The 16,623-nt window shown below is 38.5% G+C and overlaps 1 long non-coding RNA gene across 1 annotated transcript in view; it reads right to left on the reverse strand.

Annotated features, from left to right (window-relative positions):
- Nucleotides 1-2,262: 2,262 nt before the first annotated feature.
- Nucleotides 2,263-16,623, reverse strand: part of LOC112665572 (uncharacterized) — a 100,729-nt gene continuing 86,368 nt past the window's right edge. The window contains exons 7-8 of the long non-coding RNA XR_007406433.1: nucleotides 2,799-2,975; nucleotides 2,263-2,559 (exon numbers count right to left, since the gene is read on the reverse strand). This is a non-coding gene — a long non-coding RNA (uncharacterized LOC112665572). The remainder of the gene's footprint in view (nucleotides 2,560-2,798; nucleotides 2,976-16,623) is intronic.

The following is a 16,623-nucleotide window of genomic DNA, read 5'->3' on the forward strand; positions in this document are numbered from 1 at the left end:
CTGGTTTTAGGAGTCTGGGAAGGCTAATTAATATCTTCCCAAATTCTTCTTCATCCACTAACTTATGCTTGAATTTCCTGTTTCATCCTTAATAACCCATTTATTCTAATTAACATATACAGAGCATCTCTGAGGTAACAGTGGGAGATGCTAACCAGTGTTTTGCAATTACCTATGAAGTGAGGAGCTGCAAGTAGATTTCTAAGAGGATTAAGGAAAGTATTAAGGCACTGAAGGAGGTAGAGTGTGGGAACCAAAGAAAAATTTCATCCCCTTGACAATTTTGTCCAGAATTAATCCTTTTACGTAACTCATCATAATGTTTTGTATATTATCTACTCCCCCAGTAGCCAATAGTTGAATTAGATTATTTTTTTTTCCAAAAGGATAAACACCAACCAATACACATTCATCTTATCTCTCTTACTTGAAATAGAAGTAAGAGCAAGCCAAAGTGACTTTCCTGGCTAATCTCAGAATGTACGGTGCACTCTCCTGCTTCTACATCATTGCCCATAATACATCCTATCCAGAACATTCTCACTGTCCACTGAAATTTTGCTCATTGGTCAGTGCCATTAAAAAATACTCCCTTCTTTATTCATCCCTTTTAGCATACACCTTTTGGAGTTTCTCTTTGTGGCAGTAACCATATGCCACCTGGTAGGGTGTATGGTAGATATAGTGTTACAACCCTATTAAATCCTAAGATCCTTTTTCTCAGAGGCTGACAATGAGTCATCTCTGCAGTACCTTCCATGACAACTCTCACATTATAGGCAGTTAATTTTTAATCTTTTTTTTAAATTTTTACTCTATTTTACCCTATTTGTGGATACATGTAGAATAAATTGTGGAATAAATGAATACATGGAATAATGCTGTGCCTTGAGAAATCATTGACCTAAACAAATTGAAAAATTCCCAAATCCCCTGCAGCACCATCACCAGGCAGTGTATGTATGTTTTTTTGATGAACAGCTCACTTTTGACATTTTATGTTTGAGTTGTTGCTGCTGTTATATTTTAGAGGTATTATTGAAAATAATAAAGAAGGACCATGTTCTTTGTAATAGATAATAAAAATAGATAATAAGAGATAATAATTCTGAGCATTTGGCACTAAAATATGACAGCCAGTAATTTCTTTAGTTCTCAGAGAACTAAACTGCTAATTCGGTAACTTGCTATGACTGGTGCCTTTTGGCTTTATTGTAGTAGTTCTTCCATTTGGTAGTCGGTAGTTAAACTGGATTCTTCTTTCTTTGCCAAGAAAGTAGATAATAAAATTGTAGTATTTCTATATAGTATTAATAATATGTCATTTTTTTCCCCTTGTGGCTCATTTGCTCTGAGCAAGAAGACTCATAATGTTGCCTGTCCTTCACTGAAAATTAACTCAAAGCAGATTCACACTAAATGGAAGAGCTACTCTGTCAAAAGGTGAGAGATAACTATTGACCAGGGAACTACTGGTGATTCAGTGAATCCAAGGGTAGTACAAGGACATATCACTCCTGGGTCCTGCTGTCTAAAGATGTTGCCAATACAATAAATTGAGATGGTCTTATCAACTCACTATGAATAAAACATCACTGGGAGAATATTAATCTTTTAAAAAATTTAATACAAATACATGATCATTTCAGTTTTCTTTCACTTAGAACATGTCTATCCTGACACTTCAAAAATTTCAAACAACAAGCTTTGTATTTTTAAAAAATAGATTCCTTTTTATTTATTTTTTTTAAAGATTTTATTTATTTATTTGAGAGAGAGAGAGTGAGAGAGAGAAAGAGCAAGAGCAGGGGGAGAGGGAGATGCAGACCCCCACTGAGCAGGGAGCTTGGTGTGGGGCTTGATCCCAAGATCCTGGGATCATGACCTGAGCCGAAGGCAGATACTTAAGTGACTGAGCCACCCCGGCGCCCCTAGATTCCTTTGTATTATGCTTCTGACAGTTTTTTTCACCCATAGAACCTAGGAATTCCATGATTTTCAGGAACAGAAACAGTCTCAGGCTAGTAATAATATGACTGTTAAATATTTTACCAAAGCTCAAAATTTTTCTTCAATAAAAGGATGCTAGATCTAACGAAAGTAGAAGAGGATTTCCATCAGAGGTGTAGGACTGCTATTTACTCCTCTCCTGACACTGTGTGTGAAACACCAAGGAGAACCCTGGAAAAAGTCAAATTAAAGGGGAGACAGTTTAATTCACTTCAAGAATTCAAAATGAAACTGAATGCTGCCCATCCCACCTCCACCACACAAACGAGGATCTTCCAATTACAAAATTTCCATCCAGTCTTTTTTCAAAATCCTAGCCTACAAATTTTGTTTTCCCATTCTTCTTCTTGTTCAGGCTTGGATTCCCTTCAGATCTGTGATGCTGTCTTTATTTCACAAAATTGCGATTCCTTACCTTCTGAGGACCGCTTACTGATTTGAGACTAATCCTTCTTTTGCCAGAGTGTCAACAAATTGTCCAAGACTGTGTTCCTGAAATAGCTGAAATCATTTTCAGGCCAAACTCCATAGACATTACATTTTATTATCCTAGAAAGAACCACAAGACATTAGTCACTGCTAGCTGCATTCCTATGCTGTGAAAGACTTTTATAGCTTCTGTTACTATATTTATGAAAGTGCCCCAGTTTTCTCAACACTATTTAGAACAACAAGTCATCATGCTCCCATACTATCAGCCACCCTGTGTCACAGAGGCTTTGATAAGCTCAGTGGACATTTCGGAAGTGCCTTGTCCTGAGTCATCTGAGGCTTCATGCGCCCTTTACCTCTGGTTTGTGGTCAGTGGCCGGGACAAAATGTTTCTGTTCTTCAATCTCAGAGACATGTGGGTCTGGTAATTCGTCAGCAAGGTCCCTTGGCTCAGACTTCTTTAAGTGATCATTCCTCTGAACCATCTCCTTCTGCTTTATCATGGTGTTCTTGGAAGGCCCTCAGCAAGAAGCCTATAGTAAAAAGAGAGTATACCACTTTACTCACCTAAAATGAAGTCACTGTAGTAGTATATGCTCTTTTATACTCTGCCTTTTCACACTTGCATTTATTGTGAGCATGTTTAATATCCTTAAGGATTTGTAAAATATGAGTTGAATCGTGTAATATTTTAAAATATGACTGCACAACTATGTGGGTGCCAATTTATTTAAGTAGTGACATTTAGATTATTACAGGTTTTTTTTTTCATTTTTAAACATAAGGTTATACTAAGTTTCTTATTCTTAATGATTTTTTTTTATTTGTTTATTTTTGGCCTTATCTTGGGTTTGTATATCAAAGTGCTATCACAGGTTCTTGTTGGTTCCAGGAGAGAGGCTGTGAGGTGAGGTGTTGACTCTCAGGGCTGGCTCATTTGGGAAAGGAAAGAGGCCCTCTGGGCAGTAGGACGGGCCTGAGCATCTGTGGCTTTGTGGAGAGAGTAGTCACTCCTCATTTTGAACCCAGAGGTTGAAACTGCCCTCAATCTGCTGTGTTTTAAAATGGCTTAACACCTTGGATCATACAAGTGGGTGTAATTGTGACCTGGGAAGTGAAAGCCAGTTTAGACAATTGATCTGCCCTTTGGCCCCTGCCCCCAGGGGGAGTGGATTTTCTACCCTTTCAATGTACCATATAGGAGGCTACCCCTCCTCTTACCCTAGTGCTTCAGTCTTCTGAAGCTTCTGCTTATTTAGATGGTTATTACTTAGTACTGCAAATGAATTCTCCTTCCTGTGTCATCTCACCCTTTATATAGCTGGCACCCTGGGCCACTGCCCCTGGCCGCCTCTGATTTCAGGCCTCATTGTGATAGAGTTCACTACAACCTTCAAGTCACCTTGTACTGACAGCTTCTCATTTCAGAGTTTACCATGTGTCCTCATTTTCTGTTTCATGGCTTTCTCCAACTCTGCAGGGACCTGTAAGATCCCGCTTAGGCTCAGGCCCAAGCTCAGTCCAGAAATTCAGGGTAGTTAATGTTTGTCGATAAAGGTGGGCTGAGAACTAGTATATAAGGACTACAACCCCTATTCTTTGTACAGTAAATGACAATTCTAAGAAATACCTTGCATGCTTTTCGAGACGCCCTCATTGCCTACTGCATAACTTTGATAATGCTTTTCCTTTCTTGTCTCATTCTCTTCTGACCTCACTCCTGTGTCCTAGCATTGTCTCAAATAAACTATCCTCACCCAAGTCCTTGTCTCAGCTGATGCTTTCAAGAAGCCCAAGCTAAAGGCAACTGGCACAGAAGTGGTCCTAAAAAGCCAATTATCAGAATTGGATTATAGAGCAGGCTCACTCACCAATCAGGAATAGCAAAGATGGTATTGTCGGTGGTAAAGTGCAGGTAACCTCCAGGACGGTCATAACTGCTGGCCAGTTAGAGCATTACAATTACTAAGATGCTCACCTGTGCTAAAGGAGGTACAGATACAAGTAAAAGGGATGGTGTAGGGCAAGGGTTGGCCTGCTGTTGACTGTGGGCTAAATCTGATCCATTGCCTAGTTTGGTATGTAGAGTTTTATTGAAGCACAGCCATGCACATTCATTTATGCATTGTTTATAGATGTTTTTATGCTATGACAGCTGAGTTTAGTACTTGCAAGAGAGAACATATGGCCCACAAATCCTAAAATATTCACTATGTGGCCCCATACAGAAGAAGTTGGCCAGCTCCTTGTATAGAGCACGGGGTAATCTCACACTGGATTACATACTTATTCCAGGTTGCCTAGACAATGGTACTCTAATCCTTGACTAAAGTTACAGTGTTTACTAACTGAGATGAATTATATTTTACAACCATGAGTCTGTAAGTTGTTTGGGGACAGAATGCAATTACTTATCGGCATGGCTTAGAAATAATAATTGGATTTACCAATCATGACTTTGCAGCTGGTTTCAGTAGGACCTGGGGGATTTCAATGTTTGAGGCTGGTCACGTGGCTGGGATGTGTATACATAAATAATTCGTTGAAAAAGATGCTATAACATAATAAATTAGTGCTATTGGTCTCAGATGTAGAACGACTAAAAAGATCCCTGACTCACTTTCCATGGAGAAGTGGCTAAGACTGTTTTGGGAGCAAAAGAATGAAGATTATGTTATGGATTGAATGCTTAAAACCTTAACTTCCAACATGATTGTATTTGGAGGTGAGACCATTATGAAGTAGGTTTAAATGAGGTCTTGAGAGTAAGGCCCTCATGATGGGATTAGTGTCCTTATAAGAAGAGGAGGAGAGACCAAGCTTGCTCCCGCATACTCTCTCCAAGCACACACTGAGAAAAGGCTAGGTGAACACACAGTAAGAAGGCAGCCACCTATAAGCCAGGAAAGTGTGCCCTCAGCAGACACTGGATCTGCTGCACCTTGTCTTGGAATTTCCTGTCTTCTGAACTGTGAGAAATTAAAAGTCTGTTGTCTAAGCTGCCCAGTGTGGTGTTTTGTTCTAGCAGCATGAGCAGACTGATACAAACGAGAAGAGATGAAAACGAGCTTTTTATGCCTAAAATGGCCACTAAGTCATCCTTGGTTTGAAATGGTAAAAACTTGGTGCTTTGTGATGGGGAAAATCTAATGGTACTTAGAGATGACAGATATGGAGCCTGGGGAAATAGAAAAAAAAAAAAAAACTAAGAAGGATATGCACATTGACAGCAAATTGTGAATTTTGTTAGTCACTTCATAATTGCTGAACAAGAGATAACCAAGATACAATTTTTGTGTGTGTGCTTGGCCAGCAAGCGAAGCTCCAGTCAAGGGAATTTGAGCAGACAATTTTAGAGGTGAAAGCTCTAATTACAAAAAAAGCATGATAAATATGGGAAATACTGTAGAACAGAGAATATGGGAACTACTTGAGCAATTCAACCACTTTATTGATGGATATAAGCAGTTCCCTGGGGAACCATTGTCAGGACTGTTACTTAGAATTAGTTATCCATGTGTGGGTTCCCTGGCTCTGGATACAGCTAAATGGGTTGAAAGAAAAATATATTTCAGTTAATACAAGAACTAAAATTAATAGCCATTTTTGCAGGGATGAAAACCTCACAGGAGGGACAAACATTCAATCTGCTGTGTTGGATTAAAGGAGGAGCACATGATACCCACCAGGAAGAGTGGAGCTGCCCCCCTCCCCCAATCCCCCCACCTGGCTCAAGTTGGCCACATAGTAGCAAATGTCCTCCTACATGATTTGCTACAAGATGGGTGAGACAGTCTGATTCAGGGTTTTTTACCTTTCAAACCCCATCCCATATAAATAAGAATGGGTGACAGAGAAGGCACTGAGACTACAACTGCTTCCAGCAATATGGGTATGCTATGTACTTACTTGAAGGTAAGGACATTTGCTTTAAAATAAGTGATAGTTGGAAGGCAAACTGATTGCAGCCACTACATTTTGGAGTATTTAGTTATGCAGCAGTGTGGGGCAATTAGATAACTAATACAATATCCCATGGTGAATAAAGACCCCCCATGTGGGGTCTTTAGCAAGTTCCAGTAAGAAACTCAGAGTTTATACCTTTAGAGATGTGAAGGAAGGCTATATTTTCTCTGGTAGGGAACTCCTATCATTTGAAAAGTAGGTTCTGGTGTCATACTGGACCCTACAAAAGACTGAGTGTCAGGTCATGTGGTACCAAGTAAGATAGTATAAACTCAAGTTGCCTGTCATGCTTTGGAGAGTATCAGACCCATGAAGTAACAAAATTGGATAAGCATAGAAGCAATGCATTGTACATATCTAAGAGTGGGTCTAGGCAGGTCCAAAATACACAAGTAAATTCTTTGAATTGTATTCCAGATTCCCATACAGTTCCATTTATTAAAAAAAATGATTCTTTTTCAACTCATGGCATGCCTTCCATGAGGAAGGCTTCCTAAGGCCAACGGATGAAAGAGAAACTGGGGAGTAGTTCCCAGATGGGTTTAGTATATGTGCTGCTGAAGCGAGCACCCCAGATGGGTTTATATAAATATTCTAGTTGTAATTTGAATGCTGCATAACCGAAGCCCCACTCTAACAACCCAAAAAACAGTAGTGGGATCATCCATCAAATGGGTAAATCTTTGAGTGGTGCACTTGGCATTTTGTTTATGTGGTTATAGAAGTAGCTCATGGTAAGGATGCAAAGAGAAGGCTGGCCAGTGGTAAGTAGATTGGAAGGAGTAAAATCCTGGACGATGAATCTGGAAAAGCAGCATGCAGGGAGATTTTTGCAGTGAATGGGCACAATATTTGAGAATTTCATATGAATATTAATGCTCATGGAGAGCATCTACCACAGAGAAGACAATTAAAAGTCAGGCAGACTAATATATATGCTCTCAGTCTCTATCTTCAGGCATCCAGTCTTTTGCACAGAGGACCCATGAAGGTAGTTATGGTGGCAGTGATGGAGGTTTTGCATTGGTCTGAAGCATGGGATCCCACTAATCAAGACTGATTTAGCTGTTGCAATGGTCGAATATCCAGTTTGCCAGCAAAGAGGCCAATACTAGGCTTTTAATATGGTACAATCAACTTTCTATTTGAAACAAGTTGATTGTATCAGATCCCTTCTACTCTAAAAAAAATGCAGTGATTTATCCTCAACAAAATGATCTATTCTGGATTGGGGCTTTCCTTCTCTATTCATAGTGGCTTGGTCAGCACCACCACCATTTGAGAGCTTATAGAGTAAGTTACCTATCAATATGATATCCCACACATATCTATCAATATGATATCCCTGTTGTTTCAGACCCAGTGACCTCTTTTATGGTAAAAGAGGTACAATGCTAGGTGCATGGCAACGGATTCTATTTATCCAGCCATATATCTCACCATCCTGAAGTAAATGGCATATTAGAAAGGTGGGATGTCCAGTGAAAACCTCAACTAAGGTGCCAACTTGGTGCTAACACTTTCCAAGGGCTAGAGTATTGTGTTGGGGTGCTGTCTTCTATGATACAGTATGTGTGTTGAATCAATAGTAAGTGTATGGGGGGTTATATCTTCATTAAGTAGACTAGATAGGTCAAACACCCAAGCAATGGGAGTAAGATTGGCTCCTCTCACTTTTGAATACTGCTTGTGGAACTTGCATTACCTTTGCAACCTTAACTTCTGCTTCATCAGAGGCCCTGGTTCCTTAGGGATAAAGACTTTTACCAGAAACAAAGAGAATTCTATTGTTTCTATTCTATTGGTTCTACATGCCATCAGACCAGCAGGCAAAGAACAAAACAACTACAAAGATGGCAGAGTTTAGCCGGATTTCCAGAGAGAGCTAGGGTTGGCTGTTTCTACAAAACACAGGTAGAGAGGAGGATTTCTGGAACTCGAGGAACTCATCAGGTGCCTCTTGTACTCTTTCTATGCCCAGCATTAATAATGAATGGACAATTACAGCATTCACTTTCTGACAAAAGACAAGAGCTTAGATGTCTCAGGGATGAGACATCTCACTTCTCCAGGAAATATAGATTAAGCTGGAGAGATGACAAATGCAAGAAAAATCTAAAACAAATAGTGGAGGAGGGAGATGATGAACATCAACCATTGCCTTGGGGCCAGTTGCAACAACAAGGACTTCAGTTTTTTCACCTAATGCTCTTGTATTAAGCCTTTGCAGCTATTGTGGCTGGCCATCCCCGTGAAGCAGACCTCGTGACATATAGGATTAAATGGAGAGCTTGAGCAGATTGGAGGGATGCAAGAGGTGGATTGTATCAGACAACCCTTATGCACAGTTTCATAATATTCCAAGCCTTGCATTACATCAGTTATTGCAGTGGCAAGCAGATCTGCTTAGATTTTGACAAGTTCCATGAAGCTGAAATTTGACAACGACACTTTCGGACTTCATGCTGCTTTGTGCTTCATGGTTCCTCTGATGCAACAGTATGGGATGTCTGTGGATATTGGCTCCACACTGAAGTAGGAATTAGAAACTTCAGAACAGTTAGGTCACTGGAACCACACTTGACCAATGTAATATATGAGCTAATGGACAAATGCATCTTCCTTTTGTCTCCTGAGCAGATAGCTCTGAGACACATTTCATAAAATTCTTTGGACGGTCCCATAAAATCAAGCAGCAGTTGCTGCTTGAAACAATGGCCAGCTTTATAACATATGCTTCAATTGTTTTTTTTCTCTTCCTCTGTTCAGTCTCCCTGTCCCTCACACCTGCTTCTGGGTTCACATTCACTTGCATACAAGGCTTTATCACAAGGTCAGCTTTAAGAGGGAAATATGTGTTAAAATTATTTATTGATATGCTTTTCTCTCTATTGGACTATCAATTTCTTGAGCACAGGGATCATCAGGTACTCAGTGGATGTCTATTGAATGGATGGAATCAAGAAAAATTGAGCATGCCTAAATATTTTCCACATATAGCCTTGGCATGATCTATTCTCATAACAGAGTAAAACATAAATGCCCAAGGAAATTGAGTTTTTTTAAAAGATTTTATTTGTTTATTCACTGAGAGACACACAGAGAGAGGCAGAGACACAAGCAGAGGGAGAAGCAGGGTCCCTGTGGGGAGCCCGGTGTGGGACTCGACCCCAGGACCCCCGGATTATGACCTGAGCCAAAGGCAGACACCCAGCCTGAGCCACTCAGGTGTCCCTGAATTTATTTTAAAAAGGAAGACTATTTGTTAAAACAAAGTGGACTGTCTTTACCATTGTCAATTGTCTAAAGTCTATGAGGCAGGGGAAGTTATATAGATAGGTCAATAGAAGATGGAATATCTGAGGACTGGCTGCTATTATGTGGCTCACTGGGAAATAATGAAACATGATAAAAATAATTAAAATTAAAAGAAAAATTACAGTTATTAGAGTTAGGTGGCTTTGCCACGCATGAGGGAAATAGCCACTTTAATATAAATACAATGTTTACAATATTAACTGCCATTTATTGAGAATCAAATATATGATAGGCACTTTTCTGTCTTCCATATATTTTATCAGTTAATCCTTGCAATCTCATATAGCAGAGACTTACAATTTTTATACATATGGAAACTTAGGTATGGAGATATTAAGTGACTTGCCCAAGTTCATAGAGGAAAAATTAATCAGGACATGAATTCAGACTCTCTTCTCTAGGACTCCTCTACCATTGCAGCAAAGCTCAAAGGTACATGTGAGTGATCCATCCATTCTTCACATGAGCTCAGGTTTAATATTACTTTAAAATCTCTGACCCAAAATTCCTGACTCTATATCCCCGGGTAAGAAAAAGCAGTATTTAATACAAGTTAAAAGGTAATAAGAGTGAACTTATAGAATACAGAAAAATCCCAGTGCTTTATTTATTTATTTATTTTTTACTTTTTACGCTTTACTGGGATATTGAATATTAAAGGTACAAATAAAGTAGTATGCAAAAAGGCCTATACCTAGATCTGCCCAAGTTCTGAGCCTGTGCTTTTGTTGACTCTACTACATGCATACAATTTAATAGGAAAGATACAGTCTGGAAGTTCATAGAGTTGGCTTTTAATTCCAGTATAGCTATCAATACGTGAAACAAATCACTGAGACTTCTGTGCTTTAGTTTTGTCCGGTTGTCATATGGTTACTTGCTCTCCATTTAGCCAGTGTTCTTATAAAGTTAAAAAGAAATATGGTTTGAGGAAGCTGAAAGTCTTATTTAAGTGTTTAACACTATCAATCATTACTTTCCATCATTTTATTATGCATCTGCTATATTACCCCACACTGATCACTGTATAAGATCATTTTTCCTATAGTCAAATTAGTCTTTGAACCAAAAAATGTTACTATGATCCTTGGGGTTCACATGCAAGTTTTTCAGAGATGACACAGGGAAAAAATGCTTAAATTTATGAGAATGCATAACTGTTTTCTTTTCCTCTCTTTAATATTAAAGAAGCCATTTAGTATTCCAGATGAATGCTCCTTTTGGGTGAGTTTCATAGCCTCATTGGTTCGGTTTCTCTTCTCTTGGAAACTGTGATGGTCTGTGTAACTAGAATCCTTAGAACACTTATACATGATGTAGGAACAACATCAAGTGTAGCTGCTGGTCAAATTTTTAATTTGTCTTCCAACCCAATTTATCTGCCACAAGAATGGTCAGGCTTCTCTCAAATGGAAACATAGAAAATTTCCATACACATGCAATGGAAGGACACTGTGCCTCTATGTTCTGTCCACACCAGGGAAGAATGGGGAAAGGAAGAAATCACCCCAGTGGGGAGAGAAACAGAGGCTTATTAGAAATCAAATTAAAGCTAAAACATAAAAGGACTGTAAACTCTGAAGGGCAGAGATTGGATCTTCTTTATTTCTTTATTCCCAGGATATATAGAAAAGCATATTGTAAGCATTTTAACAAATGTCTTTAAAGGAAAGAATAAACAGACATTTAAGACATTTAACCCGAGAAACTCTATTCCTTTCACTTATTAAAGGGAGTAATTGTGAGGTTGAAGCTAGAAAATTGGAATTCAAGTCTGGCTTCTTCCCCTTGTAATCTGCATATTTATTGAACTCTTTAAGCAAAAAACTTTGAATTTAACTAGCTTCCATATGAATGACAAAGAAATCTATCTAAAATGCAAATATAACCAAGTTACTCTCATTTTAACCTGAGAGTCTCCAGGATCAAGTCCAGGTTCTTTAGTGAATCACAAAACCTCTCCATGACCTGGCCTTTCCTTTCTCTTGGACAAACAAATTCTTAGAGCTGCAAAATGAGGTGGCTGCAGAATCTATAAGCCCTAAGAGCCAGTAGAAAGAACAGTCATGACTATGTAAGAAACTTACATAGTAAGTTTATTACAGTAAGAAACTATAATAGTTCTTATAGTATCAGGTTAGTGATGGGGCTCCAGGCATCCAGATATTATTTGCAACATTACAAATCATAGAAAACCCTACTGAAATTGATGGGAAGGGATATCAGGTATAAAAGCCCCACGCAGGGATGCAGGTTGACATGTTCCAGGAAGGAAAAGCAACCAGTGAGGGATAGAAAACAATGCTAGAAAAAAAGACAAAGGTCAGACTAAATCACATACAGCTCTGAATGCTCATGTTAATCAGTTTGAATTTTGTGATATATGGCATAAGATTGAAAGGTTTTTAAGCAGGTCAGAATAAATATGAGGTGAGAGAAGGAAGGAATCAAAGTTTTTGGCTTCACAACCATTTGAAAAGTGGGGATATTTACAACGTGGAGAAGGTGGAGCAATAAGCACTGGATGTTACACTATACATTGGCAAATTAAATTTAAATAAAATATTTACATAATAATTAATAATAATAATAATAATAATAATAATAAAGAAGGTAGAGAGAAATGGATTTTGCCGGTTGTGGGGGCAAAGGGGAGGAAATCAGGAGTTTAATTCAGATCTGTTAGAGATGGCTATTAGGCACCACTGTTGATAACATTAGTTAATACTAAATCTTGGAGTCTCAATTTCAAGAGTGACTTGTAGGCTGGAGAAAGCTTTCCTTTCCCTGTGAGTTAGGGTGTCTTTCCAATGCTTACCATGGAAGATTTCAAACCTTTCTGCTGGAGTCCTAGGACTCCCAGGAAACACCACAGGGACAACTCAATAAAGTGACAGAAACTGCAAGGGGGTGGAACTCCTTTAACAGAGCAGCTTTTGTTTTTTTCTTATTCTTTAAATTTATTCTTTACATGTGGATTCCATGTAAGATTTCATTTTAAAAAATGTCTGAAAGTTACATCATAATTATAGCTAGCAGGTACACAGTGCTTACTATGTGTCAGGTACTGTTCTAGTATATATATATATATATATATATATATAATACACACACACATACACACAAATTATGTATATATGCACATATTAGATATATGCACTATTTAAATATCATAGCAACCTTGTACATTAGACACTATCATTAACCCTATTTTATGATGAAGAACCTGAGGCAGAGAGCTTAAGTGAATTACCTAAAGTCTCAAAGCCAGGAAGTGGTGAAGTTGGGTTTTGGTCAAACTCCTCACCACTACCACCACAAAATAATATGGGAACTTTCTAACAGGCAGGGAGCATAAAACTTTAACCTACTTTGCTGCCCCATGGCTTATAGAAATATCCCAAGCAACCCATGCTCCAGCTAGCCTGTATTGTGACCATTTCTCCAAGTCATTCATACTCTTGTGTCTAAGCCTTTGTTTATCCATCCTTCAAAACCCAGCCAAATAGCCATGTTTTCATAAAGGCTTGCTTGGCTCTTTATCTCCTAAGGGCTGAGAGAATCACCAGCTCCTTTGAACTTTTAGAATGCTCTGTTCCAATTACATCAATTGAGATTTTTTTGTGTGCCAGTCTGCCCTCTACCTTTCCCACACAGCGAATTTCTCACCCACACAGAGATTGTGAAAGCCCTAAGGACAACTTCTCTTGTTTAACTGAGCTTTGTAAGGTTTCCTCATTTCTGAAACTAATGGTCTAGAAAGAAATATAGACACGGAAGCAACTCTAACCCAATAAGAAACTGGAATTTCACAGATTCATAAATCAGGCTACTCAGGTTCAAATCCTGGCACTGCCACTTGTTTCCCAAATGTAGAGAAATTATTTAGCCTCCATTTGTCTCAGTTCGTGTATTGGCAATATGCAGGTAGTATTACCTATTTCATAATGCTGTTTTAAGGATTAAACAAGACATATTACTCACTTGGAACAATAATTGGCACATATTATATATTTGATAAAGGTTTGTTATTATTACCTTTATTATAAAAATATGTTCCAATGTGTCCCAAATGATTTTGTTTTGTATTTCTAGCACTTGTAACTATGTATGGCACTTACATATTTTTTGAATGAATGACTCCATTAATGGTTAGACCATATCTATTGAATTAGTTATTAATGTAACAAATAGTAATTGTATATCTACAATTTTCTATTACTATGCTAGTTTCTGAGGTTGCACCTATCTAAGGTTTCTGTGCTCTCAGGGATTCTAGTCTCACTAGATGGGGCATGGGTGGCACAAACAAATAAAGAGATAATTATATGATAATGATAAAGAGAATGATAAGGGAAGTAAAGAGTGCTATAGGAAGAGAGGAAACATCCCTTCTCATATTTGGGAGGTCTAAATGTTACCTAAGTTAATATTGGCAGCTAGCCCAGTCAGTGAATGGGGGAAAAGATAATATACTGCTGGATGTTTAAGTAGAGAACATACAAAAATCTTGGAAGCTAGAGAGAACAAGGACTATAGGAGGATCTTCAGAGAAATTAGATACAGAGCAGCAGAAGGAGACAGGCTGAGATGTTGAAAGGCCTTGTGGCCATTTTAGTTAGTTTGGACTTTATTCTTGGAGCAATGGTTAGTTACTGAAGGTCATAATTAGAATAGTAATTTGATCAGAATTGTATTTTAACAATATCATTTTGGTTTCAGTGTACAGAATAAGTTGGACAAGGCCACGACTGAATGCAGGGAGACCATTTGGAGGCTGATGTCAAAGTCGAGGAAACTATTGAGGGAATAGACTAAGTGAGTGGAAGTAAGAATGAAGAAATAAGAACTGGAGCACAATCACTAAGGCCTGCTGAGAGAGTGGAAATTGGGTTGGTTAAGAGATGGATAAATTTAGTGTGATGTCTTCCTTCCTGAGAGATAACTCAACAGGTGGTGGTCCTGGGCATGAGGGTACCATGATGGTACCACATGGCAACTAGAGCTGGTGAGAGGATGATGAGCTCGATGTGGATATATTCAGCCTCAGTGGCTTAGAACATTGAAAAGAAAGTAGCTAGCTGTATTAACCCAGGGTTTGGCTTTTTCCAGGCAGTGATTCAATGAATAAGCAGCAAGACGACTGAGGATGTTGCCAAGATTTAATAGAAGTAACAGAATCTAACTAGATACAGAAAAAAAAAGAAAAGAGAAAATCTGGACAGACAGAAATAAAGTAGATGAAAAACAGAGGTACTGTCAAAGTGTAGGCACAATGATAATAAGTAGGTAGGAAAAATGGAAGAACAGAAGTCATGGTTAAATTTTTTGAATTGATGACTTCAAGGGTGATTCCTCCAAAGTGATGACATCATTCAAGATGACGGCAAAGCTTAAGATGGAGAGAAAGATTTTAAAATGGGAACAAAAGTCTTTGGTCAACCTGATAATGCACATGGAATGTTAGCAGATGACACCAAGGAAGGAGTATTGAAAGCAGGATATAATAGACAACTCTGGGTTTTAGACTTTCAGAGAGTCTATGCAGGATCCCAGACACATCTGAAATTTTAAATATCCTTTTGGAAGGAAAATGAGCAGGCTAGATAATGAAGTTGCACAATTCAGTTCACCAGTGGGCTATATTCTCAGAAATGGAGTCAAAGTAGACTCTTTATTATCAGCACCAGCATGTTGGGTCCACCAGGGAGCCTCAGACATCTCATGCAGTTCATTTCTTCCCTGGCTTTGAAAAATTGTCACCTAAGGTAGAGAACATTGAATGTAAGAAAACAAGAAACTCCTCATAAGAATTTATTCTTTCTGAAAAGCATTTATAGATGAGGGTTTTTTGTTTTTTTAGGTAAAAAAAAAAATGGCTCAAACTAACTTGCCTGCTCCCTTACCCCTTGTCAGAATCCAGGTGGAAGGAAATGCAAAACAATCAGCAAAAGATCTAGCAGTCTTCCACTCTCTTGATGTGTTCCAGCACAAACATCATGGAAGATGTGGAAAACTCCACAAGGAAACATTTCATAGGACCATAGCATTTTTTTTAAAGATTTTATCCATTTATTCATGGGAGAGACACAGAGAGAGGCAGAGGGAGAAGCAGGCTCCACGCAGGGAGCCCGATGGGGGACTCAATCCCGGGACTCCAGGACCACACCCTGGGCCGAAGGCAGATGCTAAACCGCTGAGCCACCCAGGGATCCCCCAGGACCATAGCATTTTTGAGCTGGAAAAGATCCAGATCAAATGGACCAGTTCTTCATTTTAAATAAGGATGCTCTGAAGCAGCCAACAGAATGGAAGGTAGTCAGGTTGGAATGTTGCAGATTAGGAAAGTAAATGCATATTTCTCACCAAATGATTTTTTCCAATTTAATTTTTAAAAAGTGATAATTCTAATAATTTTAAAAAGAAAAACATGGTTAAATTTCATTATGGATATGTAACCCTAATCAGAATTTTAACAAAATTTAACAGAATTTAACAAAAATTCTATTGCTAATAAGGTCTTGTTCACCTAGTTCCTAGACATTTGTTACATAATCTTGACTCTGAAACTTTGAAATAGCATTATAACTTTATGGGAAGATGGAAACTCTTTGTTTGTTTTTTAAAGATTTTAGTTTATTTATTCATGAGACACACAGAGAAAGAGAGGCAAAGACATAGGCAGGGGGAGAAGCAGGCTCCCTCTGGAGAGCTCAATGTGGGCCTTTATCCCAGGACCCGGGGATCACGTCCTGAGCTAAAGGCAGATGCTCAACCACTGAGCCACCCAGGGGCCCCGGAAGATGGATACTCTTAAATGCAAAGCCATTTCCCTGTTAATACAACTGGCAAATCAGAAAAAAGGCTAATTGGGAAGTACAAAATGATTTATTCTAT

This window comes from Canis lupus, chromosome 27 (assembly GCF_003254725.2).
Source record: "Canis lupus dingo isolate Sandy chromosome 27, ASM325472v2, whole genome shotgun sequence".
NCBI classification, from domain to species: domain Eukaryota; kingdom Metazoa; phylum Chordata; class Mammalia; order Carnivora; family Canidae; genus Canis; species Canis lupus.